Raw genomic sequence first — 19,515 nt, 5'->3', positions numbered from 1 at the left:
AGTGTACTTAGACTGCCCCCGTCCCTAGGGTCTCTGTTCAAATTATTATGCTGCGATTAAACACCTAACTTGTTTTGTAGTCAAGTGCGTCATAATTTTCATGCATGTATGTGTATTTCTGACAAATTAAGTGTCTTATCTGCAGGTATGGATTTGTTATATTGTTATGAGACAAAACACACATGCCCTGGAAGGGGGAGGTAGAGGTTTGGACCTAAAACCTGGACCAATATTTTCAAAACCGACTAGTGATTTTGGATGCCCAACTTGATAACTTAAGGAGGTCTAATTCCACCCCCACCTGGCAACTCTCATCCTCTGAAAGTCAAGCAGATAAAATCACTAGCTACTTCGGAAAATTTTTGCCTTGGTCTTTTGGAATATGCCTATACAGCAAAGAAAAAGCTGCTGCTGGCCCATGCCAGCTGACTCGGGATATAGGCTGTTTCATTGCTGTGTAGATTTCCGAACTGGAGCCTGGGCTCTGGGACCCTCCTACCTCAGAGTTCTAGAGCCTGAGTCTGGAACTCTCTGCTGCAATGAAACAGCTGGCAGCCAGAGCTCCTTGAGTTCAGGGTTTTCCTTGCTGTGTAGACATACCCCACGTCCTCCCATAGGACTCCAGGGGTATTTATTTTTTGTTTTCGTCTTGTGAGTGCTATCACTTAACTGGTGGCAATAGAAGATCCTTTACCCTGCCTATGGGCTGGCCCCTCAAGGGTGATACCACTGACTCATAAACAACAAACTAGCATGCTAAATAGTACACTGCTGCACAAACACTTGAGGAAAACTGCTTCTTAAAATGCACCACACATATGCCTTCAGTCTGGTCTGCACCATATACACTCCCCTTCTGTCCTGTGTGTACTTGAAGCCTTTTGATGGTATCATAAAACCAAATTGGGCACATGGCATTATACAACATAACAACACTCAAGGGCAGCAACAAGTTAAATTTGTGACTAATTGGCCCTTCTGTTGCAATGGATTTGTGAAATGAATATGTACTTTAAAAGTGCGATTCTACTCTGAAATTGTAGTAAAAATGGCTTAGTGAGGTTATAATTGTTTGTTTCTCAATGCATTTGTATTGGGGTTGTCTCATTGACAATTAAAATCGTTTTCCTAACTGCTGTTCATGCAGTGCTGCAGCAGTGCCACTGTAGTGCTTGTAGTGTAGACATACCCTAACAGACAAACCTCCTAACACTGCTGAAGTTTTAGTCTCACAGATGGAGACACTAAGTGAAAACCTGGTGCCAGTTGAAGTCAGTGGGAATTTTGCTATTGACTTTAATAGGGCCAGGATTTCACCAGTAGCTGTGTGGCCTTGGGCGAGTCCCTGAAAGCAGTGACAGAGCCAGGACTAGATTTCTGGTTACTAGTCCTGTGATTGGTTCACCACTCTGTGCTGTCTTTCAAACACCTTCGCTCCCCCCCCTCAAAAAAACGCCCCACCCCACTTGAAAATTTATTTTCACATACATGATCTGACTTCTAAGATTTGGTCTAGTCTGGAAAATCTTCTATTACAATCTAAGATCCTTGTCATAGATAAACTTCATAAACATTTATTTTTATATTAGGCCCTGATCCTGTCATACGGTGAGAGCGATTGGATTCCTGTGGGGTCTGACTGTGGATCTAATTGCAGGATCAGGGCCTAAATAATTACAGGTGAGTCTTGGTAACATCAGTCTTAATTTAAGTCTCAGTATTTATATACTTGTACAAGAGGGAATTTTTAAAGGTTATATTTTTGGGGAAGAAGGTATTTGTTTCGCAAGTTAACTTTAGTTGCAGTAGGAATTGTGGAAAGTTTTTTTTTTTCATTTAAGCAATTAACTGTTCTTTAACTAAACTTGCTGATCTTTTACAGTATTTAAATTAAAAAAACAAAGAAACCCTGCCCCGCAAATAAACATTAATTCAGATCAAAGACAGTTTTTTTCTAGTAGCCAAATAAATAAATAAACAAAAAATAATCTAAACACTGCTTGGATGCATGTAATGAAATTTGCAAAAAGAACGAATGCTAAGCCAATGCTGAAAAAATTTAATCAGGCAAAATGGTATTTTTATGTGTAGCAGTTAGTTTTTCATAAAAGTTCCATTTATTTATAGCTTATTTGTAACACTGTTGTACCTGAATGCATTTTGTATGTTTTATATGAAAAGGCATAGCAGTATGGGGTACCTCACATCACTGTAAATTATTCCTCCTGTATATCAAAATCATTCAGAACACTAAAACCCCCCACACTTACCATTTTTTAAATTAAAGTGAAATCTTCACTTTGAGAATATTTTAGCTTTTTAGGAGTAAGGTTAAAATAAGGCAAAAGACCAAAGAGAATAAGCTATGATTTTGTTTCATACTCACCCTTTGCTTTAAAAAAAAAAAAAAAAATTCCAGAGAGTCAGGTTGGTTCAGTGGATAGAGCAATGTATGTCGAGCCCCAGCCCTATATCTACTATATCTGGCTCTGCCACTGACTGGCTGGGTGACCTTGGACAAATGACTGCATCTCTTGGCTTCTCTTTCCCCTCTCAGCTTTTGTCTGTCTTGTCTTTTTGGACTGTAAACTTTTTGGGGCAGGGATTATTTTAGGCTATGTCTGCTCTTAAAATGCTAAAGCAGCACAGTTGTGTAGACACTTGCTACAGCAGTGGAAGGTGTCACTCTAGTAAATCCACCGCTCAGGGAGATGGTAGCTATGTTGATTGAAGAATTCTTTAAATCTTTTTTCCGAAGGGGTGAGGGGGAGCAATGAGAGGGAGGAAAGAAACAGGGGTGTGGTGGTGGAGCTCCAGAGAGAAGGGCTACAGCAAGCAGGCCCTCGCACAGTGAAGCAGCAGAGAGAACTGGCCGATCGGGGACATCTCAGGACAGGAACCAGGAGGAGCTCTGTGCCAGTGCATTGGGAATAAGGAGTGAGGCGGTCGCTCTGTGTGGCTTTGCAGAGAACAGTAGAAGAGGGCACTGGAGGGGTTTGTTGGGGAAAGTTTACTGGTGCTGAAGACGACTAGGAGCACCCAGGACTCAACTGCCAGATTGGAACTTTGCTCAGGACTCCTGAACTCTGTGTGCAGACACATTGCTCAGTGTCTGCCCTTTCAGACTGTGCTACCATTGGGCTTGTGGAGCCTTGGTTGGGATGCAACCCTGTTTTACTGCTCTCCCCTACATTTCCCCTTGTTGTTTTTCTCCTCTCATATCTCTGTAAATACATATTTCCCTTTCTTACATCCGCTGTGCTTTTCCGGTGGGTGGGTGTTCACTCTGGAGGGTTTGGAACAGGTGCCCCTCGGATTTTTCCAGCTGCATTCCTGTGTGCATCTTATCTTGGCCAGAGCTGTCTGCAGAGCAGACTCTATCTTGGCCAGGAGGGCGCTAAAGTTGCATCTAGTGTAGACCAGTCCTTAATATGTGTATGTACAGTGGATAGACTGGTGTGGTCAAGAGTCTGTAAATGCTAGTGTAATATAAATAATCTCTTTTTGAGTTTTGAGGAAGGGAGTTTAGTGGCAGTTCCTTTCTATTTTTTCCATTCCGGTAGTCAATTTACCCAGATTACCATCACCTTTGGTAGTCCAGCTTAGTATCTCTCTTCAATATGCACCTTCTTGTAGATTCCTATATGTGCAAACATATTGCTGTCAGCTGTTATCAACTCTTAATGTCATTATTTTAGCTTGAGTTGAACCAGTAGGTTTACAGACATTCACTATGGAGTCTGGCATTGCATGGTTATCTAAAGATAGGCTCAAATAGCTGGAACTTCATACCCCACAAATAGAGTTAAAGAACAATAAAAAAGGTTTAAATGTATGAAGGCAACAAGCTGCTTTCTGTCTTCTAGAAATTAAAGGGCCAGTGGCAGGGCTCTTGCTAAAATGAAGAAAATAACCTTCAATTTAGACATACTAATAAAAAAGTAGACATCCCTGGCCAAAAACAATCAATTGGCTGAGGTATGATGTATTTGTAAAAGCAACTATGCAGGAAGCCCTTCACCTTTAGGGGACTGGCAGCTCCTTCCTTTATCTTATCTAAATATTTCAGTCACATTCTTCATATAAGATCCTTTCCAAGTATGCTCTTCTGACTGCAGCTGGTCCTTCCAGCATTCCTGGACAGGATCCTGTGTAAAAGGAGAATAGTATCCCAAACAGACAAACATCTCTTGATTGCTTTGTCTATGCCTAATCTACTAGCTTGTGGTGCTGCTCAGGCAAGTTGCTTTATCTTCTTTGCCTCTTTTCCTTATTTTACAAATGCGGAAAACACCAACCCTGTAGTGCTTTTATCTGGTGTAGGCTATTTACTGGCATTATGACTGCTTAACTTGGAAATGGGTTCAGTTTAGTGTGTGGGTGCTGGTGGCCTGTGAGCAGTGCTTAATTTGTGCCAGGCTTGCCAGGGATGAGCCCCGGCATCTGTAGGCTTGGCGATTCATAGCCCCAGCATCTCTGGGCTCCTGGCCAGCAGCTACCACTCTCCAGCTGCCCAGCCGGTGCTTAATTTGTGCCAGGGCTCAGCTCCCGTACCTCTTTCATTATAAAGTAAGCAATGTCTGTGACGTACATGAGGTCAGACTAGATGATCTGCTGGCCCCTTCTGGCCTTAATCTCTGACTCTAAATGTGTAAGAGAGTCAGTTCATCGCTCAAGAAATGTGAATACGTTGAGGGTCTTCACACTGCAGTAGCTCTCTCAGTGTACGCACTGGGTTAGCTTTTAGGGAGAAAACTTGTCTAAGGAGAATCGGTGAGTAGCACTGTGAGCTTGATATAAATGCCTTGACAGATTATGCTGCAATAGCTTCAGTCAGGGTACTGCCCTGCACATGTACAGTTCCCAAAAATTTCACATTACATATATTTAAAACTACTAAATGGACTCTACACTTGTTTTGTACATCTCAGGGAGACTAAACTTTTAGATATTGGTGAGGATTATTGTACTGTAATTTATTATAGATAAAATAGATTAAGAAATTCCAGTTTGTAGTTCTTCATATACTGTATTAACTGGCAAATTTATAATGGCATAAGTGAGCTAGCATATACTACAGCACAAGTGTTAAGGTCAAAGTTTGAAGTCTAAGGGACTGAGGGAGTCCAACACTTCTCAGGATTAGTTTCTACATGAGTAAAATGGTTCAAAAGCATGCAAGTAAAAATGTTATACTTACAGGTAAATATATAGGAACTGAAGGATATAAAACTTCTTGCTTATATTGATGTATTGCCAAACTCATAACATATTGGAATTTTCAGACATAACTGGGATTAAGATCAGCTTGTTGAGTGATTAATTTTCTCCAGCTCTAATGTAATCGGTACAATGCCTCTTATGAGTATAACTTACATTATACCTTCTCAGTGTGGGGAGAAGGCATAAGGACATCTGTTCACTAAGTAGCAGAGTGGGAGTGAAGATTGAGCATTTCTGTTCAAGAAGTGTTCTGAGAGCACTCTTCTAATCCTAAAGATGGTATGCAAAATAAACTAGGGGAAAATGGTAATATGTGGAGTTAGGGACTACTTGGCTTCAGTACAAATGGCAGACTTGGACTTTAAATTGGATCATATTGTATTGTGTGGTCAGGAGAAAGAGGTAGTTGGGCAGCATGGGAGAGACCTCATTCGTCTGTTTTCACTAGGTTTATCGTTGACTTTACCTGCCACCTCCTGACTTCTCATGGACTAAGATCCCACACAGAATGGCTAAGGGTGGCAGAAATGGTCTCAGCAGGCAGAAAATGTTGCCAGACGAGTAACGGAATATCAAATTGTTTATAGCACAAAAAGATACTGAAATTTCACCAGTTATGCAGAGTCTTTTGTCAGGGTAGAACACATGTTTGGAGCGTAAGCTCATCAGGATAGAGACCATGTCAAATACTATGCTTGTACACTGCCTGGCACAAAGGAATCCTGGTCCTGTCTGGGCTGCTTCCAGTGATATAAATCTTTGATTACAGTAATAATAGTGGATGTCTTTTGTCCACTTAACCCTACTTCCAATGTACCAGCTACATCAATCAGTACAGTGATTGGGAGGGAGGGCTAGTGAGAGGGGGTGTATGACAAAGGGGGAAGCTTCCAGAAGAATGATCAAGTTTAATATGAAATTGAACTGACTATATTTGTATGCCCGTAGAAATCTGTAAGCAGTACAGCGTTCTGTTAAACTGAGTTGTTGTTTGTATCCTACTAGCCTTAATTTATTTAGTTATTGCTCCAAAATTCAGGAAATGTGTCAGGATCCAGCTCTTCAGATGAAAAAGCACTTCCAAAGCATTTACATATAGAGTGTTAGGTGATGGCTCTACCTGATAAAAGCAAAGTGGCTGATTGATTGGTCTAATGACATCATTTTGAGGTCTGAAAATAGTTTTGAAACAGTGCAAAAAAACCCAACCTATGAACCTTAGACTCAGCCAACAAAATGAGCTATGTTAGCCTCTGACAGGGAGGGATGCTACAGAAGCTATCATGTAAAGGGTACTGTGGTGTTTGGAAGTTTCTCACTTTTCTCCTCACCCCTTTCCAGAATTCTTGTAGTGTCTGTGCACACCTGATGTTGGACACAGCTCTGTCTTAATCCTATTCCTGAAAACCTGGTCATCTCTGACTTAATTAAAAGTTCAAACTGTCATCGCCATTGATAATGCATCACTGACAATGATAGCTGTTCTACCACAGCTACTTTGTTGTTGATTTTTCTGGCAGAATGGATCTAAATTTCATAACTGCTAAATGTGGGAAATCAAATACTCTCACTTTGTGCTATGCATTCTCTGAAGGACTTTAAGTGAGTCAGCTGGTGCAGAGGCAGCATTTCAACTATTATATCAATAAGTGCCTAACCTGTCTTTTAATTCAGTTTAATTTAGAATTAATTGGACCTTAATACTGTTGTAGTTAAAGAAAAACATACTAGAAATGAACTGTACTATACAGATTAGTAAGTGGCCTAACGTCTAAGCAGAGGCATTGTGTGTTCTCAAATGGGGGATATCTTAACTTTAGGTTACTGAAATGTTGGATTCTAAATCTGTGTTGGGGAGGATGATGGCTCACCTCGTAGCTTCCAAGAAGTGAATTCCAAGGAAGATGTAGTAATTTTCGCTGGTGGCCATCTCATTAGACACTGATGCCATCCAGGTCAAGATTTAAGGAAACTGTTCTGTAGTTGCTGAGTGTGAGTCAGGAAAGAGATAACATGGCAGCCTAGGCCTTGGCACTGTAAGCAGTTGGGCATACGTCCAACTTCTCACATGTTAGTACTCCCACTGGATGAAATTCTGGTCCCTCTGAAGTCAACTATACACGTACTCACTTAAATAAGGGCACAGTTTCACCAACTGCATTAGGTGGGACTGTTTTGGTGCTTAAAGTTAGGCACATTGCTAATTGTTTGCAAGTCTGAGGCCCTGCAAGGAAACAAGAATAAGACTCATTTTGAAGTCTGAGCTGAGTTGCTATTGAATGACTGACAGCCAAGGTGGGGAAACTGATAGACCTTTTGGCCATAAGCAAATATAATACAGTATGTTAAACATAAATAACTACAATTCATAACATGTTCTGCTTGTCCTAAATAATGAAGTAGGGAAAATGTTTGTGGCGTGTGGTTGTTCTTGTAATATTTTTTTAAATTATTTTTGGCATAAAGACACACAAGGAATTAGTATTAATATTGTAATCTTTCCTTATTCAAAAGAAGTCAGTAATGTGATTCTTCTTTAAGTAACCCCCAAAAACCTAATCAGAAGCTGCAGGTTAAAAATAGTGTCTACTTCTGAATCCTTAGAAGTTTTGTAATGTTTGGCTTTTAACATGATGCTTACAGCAGTTGAGGTATAATAAATTAATAGATTTCCTACTGCACTTTAAAGTAAAAAACCCTGGGGCATATCCTCAACTTGTGTAAATTGTCACTGGCACATAAAATTTGGTAAAAATGAATGCAATATACAGAGTTGTTTGTCTTAATAGATCAATCTGTCATATATGTGGCACATGTACAGCTAGCTTTGCAGAGCCTAGTTTCATGTTTCTTGGCTAGAAATATCACTGAACTAATGCCCCCCGTAATCCCAGGAGGTTTAGATAAACACAATTCCCCATGTTTTTAAGGAATCTTATTAAATGTAAATGAATACTGTGACCAAGCAGTTAGCACAGAGTCCTCCTGCAAGCTGACAATCCTTTGTGTGACTATGCAAACTGATACACAATACTGCATGTGCAAACAATGTTATCAATTGACATTTATGACAAACTCGGTAAAAATGGTGGAATGTATAGGAGTTGTAGTCTGCTCTCTTGTAAGATGAACTTTCATAAAGAGGCAAACATTGAGGGCTCTTGGATATGGCTGCTGGAGTTTACTTTCAAACGACCTTACTTTGGGATACATTTTAAGGATCTATCTTGCTCTGTCCTGAGGAAAACCATTTTAAAGGCTGGTACGTCCCCTAGTTTGCCAGATTACATGGATATTCTTTGCTGCATCCTGCCTCTCTCCTTAGAGGCTTCACAGTGACAGTTAAGTTGTGTGAACTTGAAATCCCTGGTTTACGAGACCAGTTACTTCATGAGCTATGGAGCCAGGTCCCAGGTGCCCTCAGCAAGAGGTGGCGGTTGGCTCTGACGAATGAGCAATCGATGAATGCGTGACGAGACTACAGGCCCAACCAGAAACTGCTATCCAGGCCCTTGCGAGATTTTAAAACTGTCTCCTTCCCAAGGGTGGTGTCGGCCTCCGCCACATTTCTTGCAGGGATGGAGTGGGGAAGACACATGATCTCCTTCAGACTGCATAACCACATTGGTGTGGGCATGGCGAATGGACAGGAATAAGCTAGAGTTACAGAACCTGGGGAATTAATTGACAATATGAGCTCCATATTCCTGCGTAGCTCAGCAAATCTTGTGTGCTCAGGTTTTCCTCCACTGGGATAGCATATCTCTTAACTTCTCATGCAACATTTGCAGCTGCTGCTGCAGTTTGTGTGTGTGGCACTTCATCCTACATAGAATAGTGGGGATAAATCCATCCCTGATAAAGTTCCGTTGACTTCGGTTGATTTGCACCCACTATGCATTGTTACATGACCTCCGAGTCTCCTTTATTGGTGGGTTTGAACAGCCATGCGGAGTCCTTGGAATAATACTGGCATGAGTTCAGTTTGCCAACATAACATCTATTTATTACTGAAAGAGGGTGCAGGAGTAGTTTCTCCTGCTGCTGTTCGTTTAAATAGCTTACATATCCCCAAACTAGGAAGCAAACACTCTTTTTCTTTGTCTCAGAGTTACTTCATGAGACAAGGATCTTTTGGGTTTGTCACACCCTCTAGGGCCTGTCTGTGGGTGTCACACTCACAGCCCCAGTCAGCATAGTTACTCAGTTACAATATATGCATGCTTACCTGAAGCTGAAGAAGGAAATAATTTACAAATTCAATGAAACAATAACTGCAGAGGCAGTTACCTCAGGATTTGAACTTTACTGTAGGTTGTTACAATGCAATGTTGCTAAACACAGCTGGAGGTCAAGGTAGCGCTCTGATGGAACAATTCAAGTTATGTTTTATATAACGGTAGAATATCTCAAGGACAATAATAATAAACTATTTTATGAAAGCATGTGCTTTGACCATGTAGAAAAGGCGAATGGCTTTTTTTAGTAGTATCTTTTCATAGCTCACTTCGGTGTCATAGTTGGAATGCTGTTGCCTTACCAGCAAAGGTAGCTATTATCAAGAAGAGTCCAATCCAACTTTTAAGAAATTTGTCCTGGTGCTAGGCCTTGTCTCAAGTCAATAATTTAAAAAATAAGCTATTTTTGCATTGGCATTTTAAGCAAGGACTGTATTCCTTCAAATTTATTACCTTCTGGTATGGTGACAGTCAGAGCCCCATTTAGGAGCCAGGCCCAGGTGTCCTATAGATTATACAAACACTTTATTAGTCCCCACCCAAAATTTCTTGTAAATGCAGAATCATGAACTTCAAATGCTTATGCACATATTTAACTTTACATTTGTAAATAGTTCTGTTGAAGTCAATGAGATTACTCACGTGTAAAGTTGGGCAAGTGTGCATTTGCAGAATCATGGCCTTTTTTGGGGTGGGGAGAAAAAGTATAAAAAGTTAGGGAAAGACTTCACTTGTTTTTCATTTTCAATGGCCTGGTGCTATGGATACTGACAGAGTAATAGAAATCTAGAACTGGGATGTTGGCTTGGGAAAAACATTATTTTGATGGAAAACATCACATGTACTAGAACTACTCATTAGAACTGCATGGTTAGGTGTCTTAACATTGGAAGAAGTTGGAATGTAAACCCTAATTAGGAGAGCAACAACTGAAATGTAATTAAAACATGCAACTCTGCCTAATTCAGAATAGTATCTAATTACAGTAATGTTTAAAAGAGCAGTAAGTAACAAAGTATTTAAAATGTATCTGAATCTCCACCTCTCAATTTCTCTCCATAATTCAGAAAGCCACGGAAAGAATCTATTTTATATCTCATCAAAGCCTTTAGTGACGCTGAGGAGTTGATATTTTCATTCTCAGGGCTGTGCCTTTTACTTTTCTAGGTATAAAGAAGACCTGAAATGTTCTGGTTAAAATTTCCTATTGGTGGTCTTTACCTTTTGTGACAGGGTCAGGCCAGATGGCTACAGGAGAGTAATTTTTTTTTTAAATATGGAACGCTTCACGAATTTGTGTGTCATCCTTGCGCAGGGGCCATGCTAATCTTCTCTGTATCGTTCCAGTTTTAGTATATGTGCTGCTACAGGAGAGTAATAGAAGGCAGATATATTAGCCCCAGGTTTAGTAGGTCCCTTTTCCCTGGATAAGGTACCAGGGAAGGTTCCAGAACAATCAGGAACCTTCTGGAGACAATTAAGACAGACTGGCTACAGGTGTTCTAATCAGCCTATCAAAGAAGCTGCTAGAATCAATTAAGGCAGGTTAATCAGGGCACCTGGGTTTAAAAAAGGAGCTCAGTTCAGTTTGTGGTGCGTGTGTAAGGAGCTGGGAGCAAGAGGTGCTAGGAGCTGAGAGTGAGAACCCATACTGTTGGAGGACTGAGGAGTAGAAGCATTATCCGACACCGGGAGGAAGGTCCTATGGATAAAGGATAAAGAAGGTGTTGGGAGGAGGCCATGGGGAAGTAGCCCAGGAAGTTGTAGCTGTCGCACAGCTGTTCCAGGAGGCACTCTAGACAGCTGCATTCCACAGAGCCCTGGGCTGGAACCCAGAGTAGAGGGTGGGCCCGGCCTGGGTTCCCCCCAAACCTCCCAACTCCTGATCAGACACAGGAGGAGTTGACCTGGACTGTGGGTTCACGAAAACGGCCAAACTGAGGGCTACTGTGAAGCTCCAAGATGAGCAAATCTGCCAATGAGCGCAAGCCCCACCAAGGTAGAGGAGGAACTTTGTCACACTTTATAATGATCAGGAATGTCAAACTTTGGACTTTACACCCTCACATTTACTTCAGTATAACTTCAGGGGTGTGAAAAAGCAACCCCCCTGGGCAAAGTAAGTTACAGCGACCTAAGTCCCGGTGTGGATAGCTCTGTGTCGGCAGGGGAAGCTCTCCCGCTGACATAACTACTGCCACTTAGGGAGGTGGAGTATTTATGCCAACAGGAGAGCTCTCTCCCGTCGGCATAGGGCATCTGCGCTAGCAGCGCTGCAGCGATTCTAGTGTAAACTAAATTCCCTGGAATTGCTCGAGGAGTCTTTCAAAGTCTGAAGGGTGTATACTGTGAGTTCTGGCACCATAATAGAAGGGATGTGTTTGTACCTTTTATTAAAGACCTCACTTATCCATAGAAGGTAAGTAGGCTTCTCTTCTTTTAAAAGAGTTCTAAACAGTTTGACTAACAATTGCTTCCCCTTAGTCACTCAGCTTTGCCTGTTGACTCTTCGCTGTAGTCATTTCACTATTTCTTTAGTCTGAATCTTCTAGTGCCAGCAATGCTGAATTTTTAATGTAAAAAAGGCAGAAAAGAACCCTAAAGCAGACAAAAACAAAAATTCATGTCATCGCTATGAATCCTAAAGAAGCACAAAAAAGGCACAAGCCTAACTTATTTTTTTGCTTTGTACGTCATCATTAAACTTTATTTCCATCTTATTTATTTATTTTTTAAAGTCCTCTTTTGAATCTGATCTTTTTTCCTGTAACAGCCTTTCCTGCTTTATGCCTGTAGTAGCAGGGTGATAACAAAGCTAATAAGCTGCTTTGGTGAATACAAGGGCCAACAATTTCTGTTTCACATTACACAGACATTCTTACACACCCAAAATTAAAAAATGGGACAACCCATGGAAAGCAACAACCTTGTATAAAATGCATGTTATTAGTGGACTCAACAGATATATTATAATCCCCATAGTAAGCTGGAGGTGCAGAGGTAATATAACCTTACCCTGTCAGTAATAAGGTAAGGGCTATCTCTAGATTCCATGGCTGGGTATTTCCACAGAGACTGTTAGCTTTACCAAGAGCAGTTCCATGCTGAAGGGGTGAGGGTTCATGCCCCAACATGACCAATTAAATGTAAGGGCTGTAGCCTTGTTTCAAATAACTGCAGAGTATTGGCATTTGTGACTAAGGGATAAAGTGGCATTCACCCATTGGCCCACTGGGAATGTGATATCATCAGTACCAACCCTGTATTTGGGGCTCCAGAAAGTATAGTATGGCTTAATGATACTGAATTGCATTTTACAGTTACATTTCATTCCCAGGCATGAGTGCTAGAAGGAGGAAAAAGTGCTTGTTTGTAGAGGGGCTTAGGCTTGGATTTGATTGTGACTCTAACTGTGCTTAGTGGTGAACTACAATGAGTATCTTCAGTGGGTGCCTCGGGGAGAATCAGACTATTTAACAGCAGAACTAATAATGTAGAACTGGCAGGCTGATCTTTCTGCATTGCAGGAATGGTGGGCAGGGTTTTATGGAACATTTTGTATTTTAAATGGTGCCTTGCTGTCCAGGAAACAAACATTTTGTTTAAAGGTTCTTATGATTTTTGGCTCTCTGTTGGATTTTTGAACCATCCTTTTTCTATAAATAAAAAGTTTCTTTTATGTAGTTCAGTATCTTCAGACAAACCAGTACTTACATTTATAAAATGCATTTTCCACTTCAGCTGTGAATATTGATGACCTTAATTATGGATTTTAGACTGGACATGTGACTATGAACTGATCCAGAATCAATTTATTACACAAAGTGCATTGTTGGAAGGGTGAAGAAGGCTGTATTTCTGATAATTAAAACAGCTGTCCTGCAGTATTTTCTAGATATTGATAGTCAACTTATTACCTACCTTTCAAAAATTCCTCCCCTGGATTCATTACTTTCCAGATGCAGGTCCAGCTGAATATATGATGTAACTGTTTTACTTTAAAGATGTTCTCTGCCTCCACCTCTCTAAAATAAAACCTAAAATTGAAAATTCAAATGCTTGCTTGTAAATTCCTCTTAATATTTTTTACAAGTGTGTTGTTCCACCCTTCTTCATTTTGGTATAAGCAGCGTGGAGACTGTGCAGGTTTCCACCAGAGTGAATAAAACCTGGAGATTTACCAGCCTGGTCTACAATGTGCGGTTATTTCAGAAAAAGAAAAGGAGTACTTGTGGGACCTTAGCGACTAACCAATTTATTTGAGCATAAGCTTTCGTGAGCTACAGCTCACTTCATCAGATGCATACTGTGGAAAGTGAAGAAGATCTTATTATATACACACAAAGCATGAAAAAATACCTCCTCCCACCCCACTCTCCTGCTGGTAATAGCTTATCTAAAGTGATCACTCTCCTTACATTGTGTATGATAATCAAGGTGGGCCATTTCCAGCGCAAATCCAGGGTTTAACAAGAACGTCTCTGATCCCACTGAGAGTTACCAAAAGCAACTACAGCATTTGCTCAAGAAACTCCCTGAAAAAGCACAAGATCAAATCCGCACAGACACACCCCTGGAACCCCGACCTGGGATATTCTGTCTACTACCCAAGATCCATAAACCTGGAAATCCTGGGCGCCCCATCATCTCAGGCATTGGCACCCTAACAGCAGGATTGTCTGGCTATGTAGACTCCCTCCTCAGGCCCTACACTACCAGCACTCCCAGCTACCTTCGAGACACCACTGACTTCCTGAGGAAACTACAGTCCATCGGTGATCTTCCTGATAACACCATCCTGGCCACTATGGCTGTAGAAGCCCTCTACACCAACATTCCACACAAAGATGGACTACAAGCCGTCAGGAACACTATCCCCGGTAATGTCACGGCTAACCTGGTGGCTGAACTTTGTGACTTTGTCCTTACCCATAACTACTTCACATTTGGGGACAATGTATACCTTCAGATCAGCGGCACTGCTATGGGTACCCGCATGGCCCCACAGTATGCCAACATTTTTATGGCTGATTTAGAACAACGCTTCCTCAGCTCTCGTCCCCTAACACCCCTATTCTACTTGCGCTATATTGATGACATCTTCATCATCTGGACCCATGGAAAAGAAGCCCTTGAGGAATTCCACCATGATTTCAACAATTTCCATCCCACCATCAACCTCAGCCTGGTCCAGTCCATACAAGAGATCCACTTCCTGGACACTACAGTGCTAATAAACAATGGTCACATAAACACCACCATATACCGGAAACCTACTGACCGCTATTCCTACCTACATGCCTCCAGCTTTCACCCTGACCACACCACATGATCCATTGTCTCTGTCTGAGGGGTTGGAGCAAATGCAGTTGTATCGCAGAGGTTGGCTGTAGACAGACACCTACAAGATCTCTATCAAGCATTCTTACGACTACAATACCCACCTGCGGAAGTGAAGAAACAGATTGATAGAGCCAGAAGAGTTCCCAGAAGTCACCTACTACAGGACAGGCCTAACAAAGAAAATAACAGAACGCCACTAGCCGTCACCTTCAGCCCCCAACTAAAACCCCTTCAACGCATTATTAAGGATCTACAACCTATCCTGAAGGATGACCCAACACTCTCACAAATCTTGGGAGACAGGCCAGTCCTTGCCTACAGACAGCACCCCAACCTGAAGCAAATACTCACCAGCAACCACACAACAAAACCACTAACCCAGGAACCTATCCTTGCAACAAAGCCCGTTGCCAACTGTGTCCACATATCTATTCGGGGACACCATCACAGGGCCTAATAACATCAGCCACACTATCAGAGGCTCATTCACCTGCACATCCACCAATGTGATATATGCCATCATGTGCCAGCAATGCCCCTCTGCCATGTATATTGGTCAAACTGGACAGTCTCTACGTAAAAGAGTAAATGGACACAAATCAGATGTCAAGAATTATAACATTCATAAACCAGTCGGAGAACACTTCAATCTCTCTGGTCACGCGATTACAGACATGAAAGTCGCTATTTTACAACAAAAAAACTTCAAATCCAGACTCCAGCGAGAAACTGTTGAATTGGAATTCATTTGCAAATTGGATACAATTAACTTGGGCTTGAATAGAGACTGGGAGTGGCTTAGTCATTATGCAAGGTAGCCTATTTCCCCTTGTTATTTGCTACCCCCCCACCCCGCAGACGTTCTTGTTAAACCCTGGATTTGTGCTGGAAATGGCCCACCTTGATTATCATACACATTGTAAGGAGAGTGGTTACTTTAGATAAGCTATTACCAGCAGGAGAGTAGGGTGGGAGGAGGTATTTTTTCATGCTTTGTGTGTATATAATATCTTCTAAACTTTCCACAGTGTGCATCTGATGAAGTGAGCAGTAGCTCATGAAAGCTTATGCTCAAATAAATTGGTTAGTCTCTAAGGTGCCACAAGTACTCCTTTTTGCGAATACAGACTAACACGGCTGTTACTCTGAAACCGGTTATTTGAGAATTAGCCGAGTTACCTCGAAATAAAACTGGTTCCGTCCACACAACCAAACCAGTTTTTTTTATTTAAAGGGCTCTTTACTCCAATTTCTGTACTCCACCTCGGCAAGTGAAGTAGCACTAAAATCGAGATCGCAGTTCCGAGTTACAGGTACTGTGGATGCAATTCGACATTATTGGCCTCCGCGAGTTATCCCAGAATGCTCCCTTGTGACCGCTCTGGACAATACTCTCAACTCCGATGCACTAGCCAGGTAGGCAGTAAAAGCCCTGTGAGCTTTTGAATTTCCTGTTTGGTCACCATCAGCACAGGCGACCAGCAGCACAGTCCACCATCACAGGCAACTATGCAGAGTCCACCATCTCAAGAGACCATGTAGTCCCGGATTTGCAGACGAACTACAGCATGGTCCGAACGGAGGTGCTGGATTTCATTGCATATTGGGGAGACGAATCTGTTATGGCAGAACTACGTTCCAAAAAAAGAAACGCAAATGCGTACGTTAAAGTCTCCAGGGCCATGACGGAAAGAGGCTAGTCTAGGGACACAGAGCAGTGTCGTACAAAAATGAAGGCGCTCAGGCAAGGGTACCAAAAAGCCAGGTAGGCAAACGAGTGCTCTGGGTCCCAGCCCCATACATGCCGCTTCTACCGTGAGCTGCGTGCAATTATGGGGGGTGACGACACCACTACCCCACCACTGTCTGTGGACACCTGCAAGGGGGGAGTAGCATGGAGCAAGGAGGATGAGTTTTTGGAGGACGAAGAGGAGGAGGAGGACAGTGCACATGTGGCAAGTGTGGAATCTGTTTCCCCCACCAGGCCAGGAACTGTTCTTAACGCTGGAGCCAATAGCCTCCCCCAACTCCCGAGGCATGCTCCCGGACCATGACCCTAAAGAAGGCACTTCTGGTGACGTGAGAGCTTGATCGGAGCCATGCAGTGGGGGTGGGGGGAACCCAGCTATGCTGGGCTGTTCGCGTTTAGTTTAAAGGGTTCATCCCTGCTCAGAGCCTCATTGGAGCCCTGCAGGGTGTGTGGGTGTGGGGGAGGGTGTTGTGTGAAGCTATCATCCCAGAGAGCCCGCAGGCTGCCTGCAAGCTGAATTCTGTTGCCTGGCCGCATGTGATGGCTTACTCACACCAAAGTGGCAGGCACTTCAGTATAAGAGGCAAAAATAGACCTTGTACAGAAAGAACATGTGCTGTGTACTATGAATTGCCTGTTTCACTGAGAGGGAGTGTCCCCTTTGTTCTCTAAAATGTATCTTTTAAAATACTACCCTCCCTTTTTGTCCTCCTGCAGCAGGTGCAAATGTTTCAACGCGGCCCCTATCTACTCTGTCCCAGAGGCTGGTCCAGATTAGAAGGCAGAAAAAACGAACTCGGGACGACATGTTCGAGCGCATGCAGTCCTCCCGCACTGATAGGGCCCAGCTGAATGCGTGGAGGCAAACAATTGCAGAGTCGTGTAAAGCATTACATGAATACGAAGAGAGGAAGGATGCGCGTGATGAGAGCAGGCAGGATGCTATGGTCAAGCTCATGGGGGAGCAAACTGACATGCTCCCCTGTATGGTGGATCAAATGTAGGAAAGGCAGCAAGACCACAGACTGCTGCTGCAGCCCCTGAAGAACCACCCTCCCTCTTCCCCAATTCTGTAGCCTCCTCACCCAGATGCCCAAGAACATGACAGGGGCAGGGGGGAGGTGAGGAGGCTACGGGGACCCACACAGTCAACCCCAGAGGATTGCACAAGCAGCAGAAAGCTGGCATATCCTAAATTTTGACTTGTTTTCTGGACTTGTCCTTCTCTCCTCCTCCACCCCCCCAACCCAATACCCCCCCCCCCCCGGTCTAGTTTCTGATTTCTCTCAATGTTTTGTGCAACAAATAATAAAGAACAGTTTTTAAACAATTGTGACTCTTTCACACAGCCAGACAACAGGGTGATTAGAACTGGCCACCAGGCGAGTTGCCTCAACCTCCCACCCCGCCATAAATGTCTCCCCCTTACTCTCACAGATATTGTGGAGCACACAACAAGCAGCAGTTACAATTGGAGTATTGGTTGTGCTGAGATCTAACGGAGTCAGTAAACTGCGCCAGCGCGCTTCCAAACACACATTCTACCACCATTCTGCACTTGCTCAGCCTATAGTTGAACTGCTTCTTACTACTGTCCAGGGTGCCTGTGTACGGCTTCATGAGCCATGGCATTTAGGGGGTAGGCTGGGTCCCCGAGGATAGCTATAGGCATTATCCCAACAGTTATTTTCTGGTCTGGGAAGTAAGTTTCTTCCTGCAGCTGTTCAAGCAGGCCAGAATTCCTGAAGATGCGAGCGTCATGCACCTTTCCTGGCCATCCCACATTGATGTCGGTGAAACGTCCCTTGTGATCCACCAGTGCGTGCAGCACCATGGAAAAGTACCCCCGCGGTTTATTTACTGGCCGCCCCCGTGTTCCGGGGCCAAGATAGGGATATGCGTTCTGTCTATCGCCCTGCGACAGTTAGGGAACCCCAGCGCATTCAAGTCATTCACAATGGTCTGCACGTTTCCCAAAGTCACTACCCTTGATAGCAGCTGGTCAATGATTGCACTGGCTACTTGCAGCACAGCAGCCCCCACAGTAAGTCACTCCAAACTGATTCCTGACTGACTGGTAGCTGTCTGGCATTGCAAGGTTCCACAGGGCTATGGCCACTCGTTTCTGAACTGTGAGGACTGCTCTCATTTTGGTGTTTTTGTGCTTCAGGGCAGGGGACAGCAAGTCACAAAGTTCCATGAAAGCAGCCTATGCATACGAAAGTTTCTCAGCCACTGGGAATCATCCCATACCCACAACACTATACGGTCCCACCAGTCTGTGCTTGTTTGCTGGGCCCAGAATCAGCGTTCCACAGCATGAACCTGGCCCAACAGCACCATGATCTCCCAATCGCCACATGCTGTGGCGTCTGTGTCCATGTCCTCATCAGTATAGTAATCGCGCTGTCGTCGCTTCCTCGCCCAGTTTTTGCATGTACTGTTGGATAATACGTGAAGTATTTACAGTGTTCAAAACTGCAGCGGAGATCTGATTGGGCTCCATGGCTATGGCGCCTGCATGGGTAATCCTGGGAAAAGAGTGCGAAAAGTAGGAGAGCAGAGTGGTAGGGGAAGCTGTGCTGTTTGGTTCACGGTAGCCGAACGACAGCAGAAAATGGTTGTCTTCTGTGGCTTTCACAAAGGTGGGAGTCCAGGACAGACAACATGGAGAAGCTCTGAAGCGCGGCAATAGCGGGAGAGCAGAATTGGCGGCAGAAGCTGTGCTGCTCAGTTCACGATGGCTGAGCAGAGTTGGCAGCAGAAGCGTTCGATGAGGAAGAGAGAGAGTTGATAGTAGAGATTACATAGGAAGATGAGAGGAAATGAGAGGTGGATTCATAGTAGCAGGAGAGCAGCAGTGCACTGTCTGCTGAAAGCAGCATGGCGTCTGAACGCCAAAAAGGTGTGAAACGATTGTCTCCCATGGCTTTCTGACGACACACAGCCAGAAACACCCAC

General features: G+C 43.2%; 1 protein-coding gene and 1 non-coding gene across 6 annotated transcripts in view; one reads left to right on the top strand and one right to left on the bottom strand.

Annotated features, from left to right (window-relative positions):
* TMTC2 (transmembrane O-mannosyltransferase targeting cadherins 2) overlaps window positions 1–19,515 on the top strand; it is a 379,113-nt gene that overhangs the window by 10,713 nt on the left and 348,885 nt on the right. The gene's annotated exons all lie outside the window — the stretch shown is intronic.
* Window positions 10,732–10,839, bottom strand: LOC140905680 (U6 spliceosomal RNA). The gene has a single exon (XR_012156919.1). It is a non-coding gene; the product is annotated as a U6 spliceosomal RNA (small nuclear RNA).

Source organism: Lepidochelys kempii, chromosome 1, assembly GCF_965140285.1.
Source record: "Lepidochelys kempii isolate rLepKem1 chromosome 1, rLepKem1.hap1, whole genome shotgun sequence".
In the NCBI taxonomy this organism is placed as follows: Eukaryota; Metazoa; Chordata; order Testudines; family Cheloniidae; genus Lepidochelys; species Lepidochelys kempii.
This window is presented reverse-complemented; position numbering and strand designations above follow the sequence as displayed.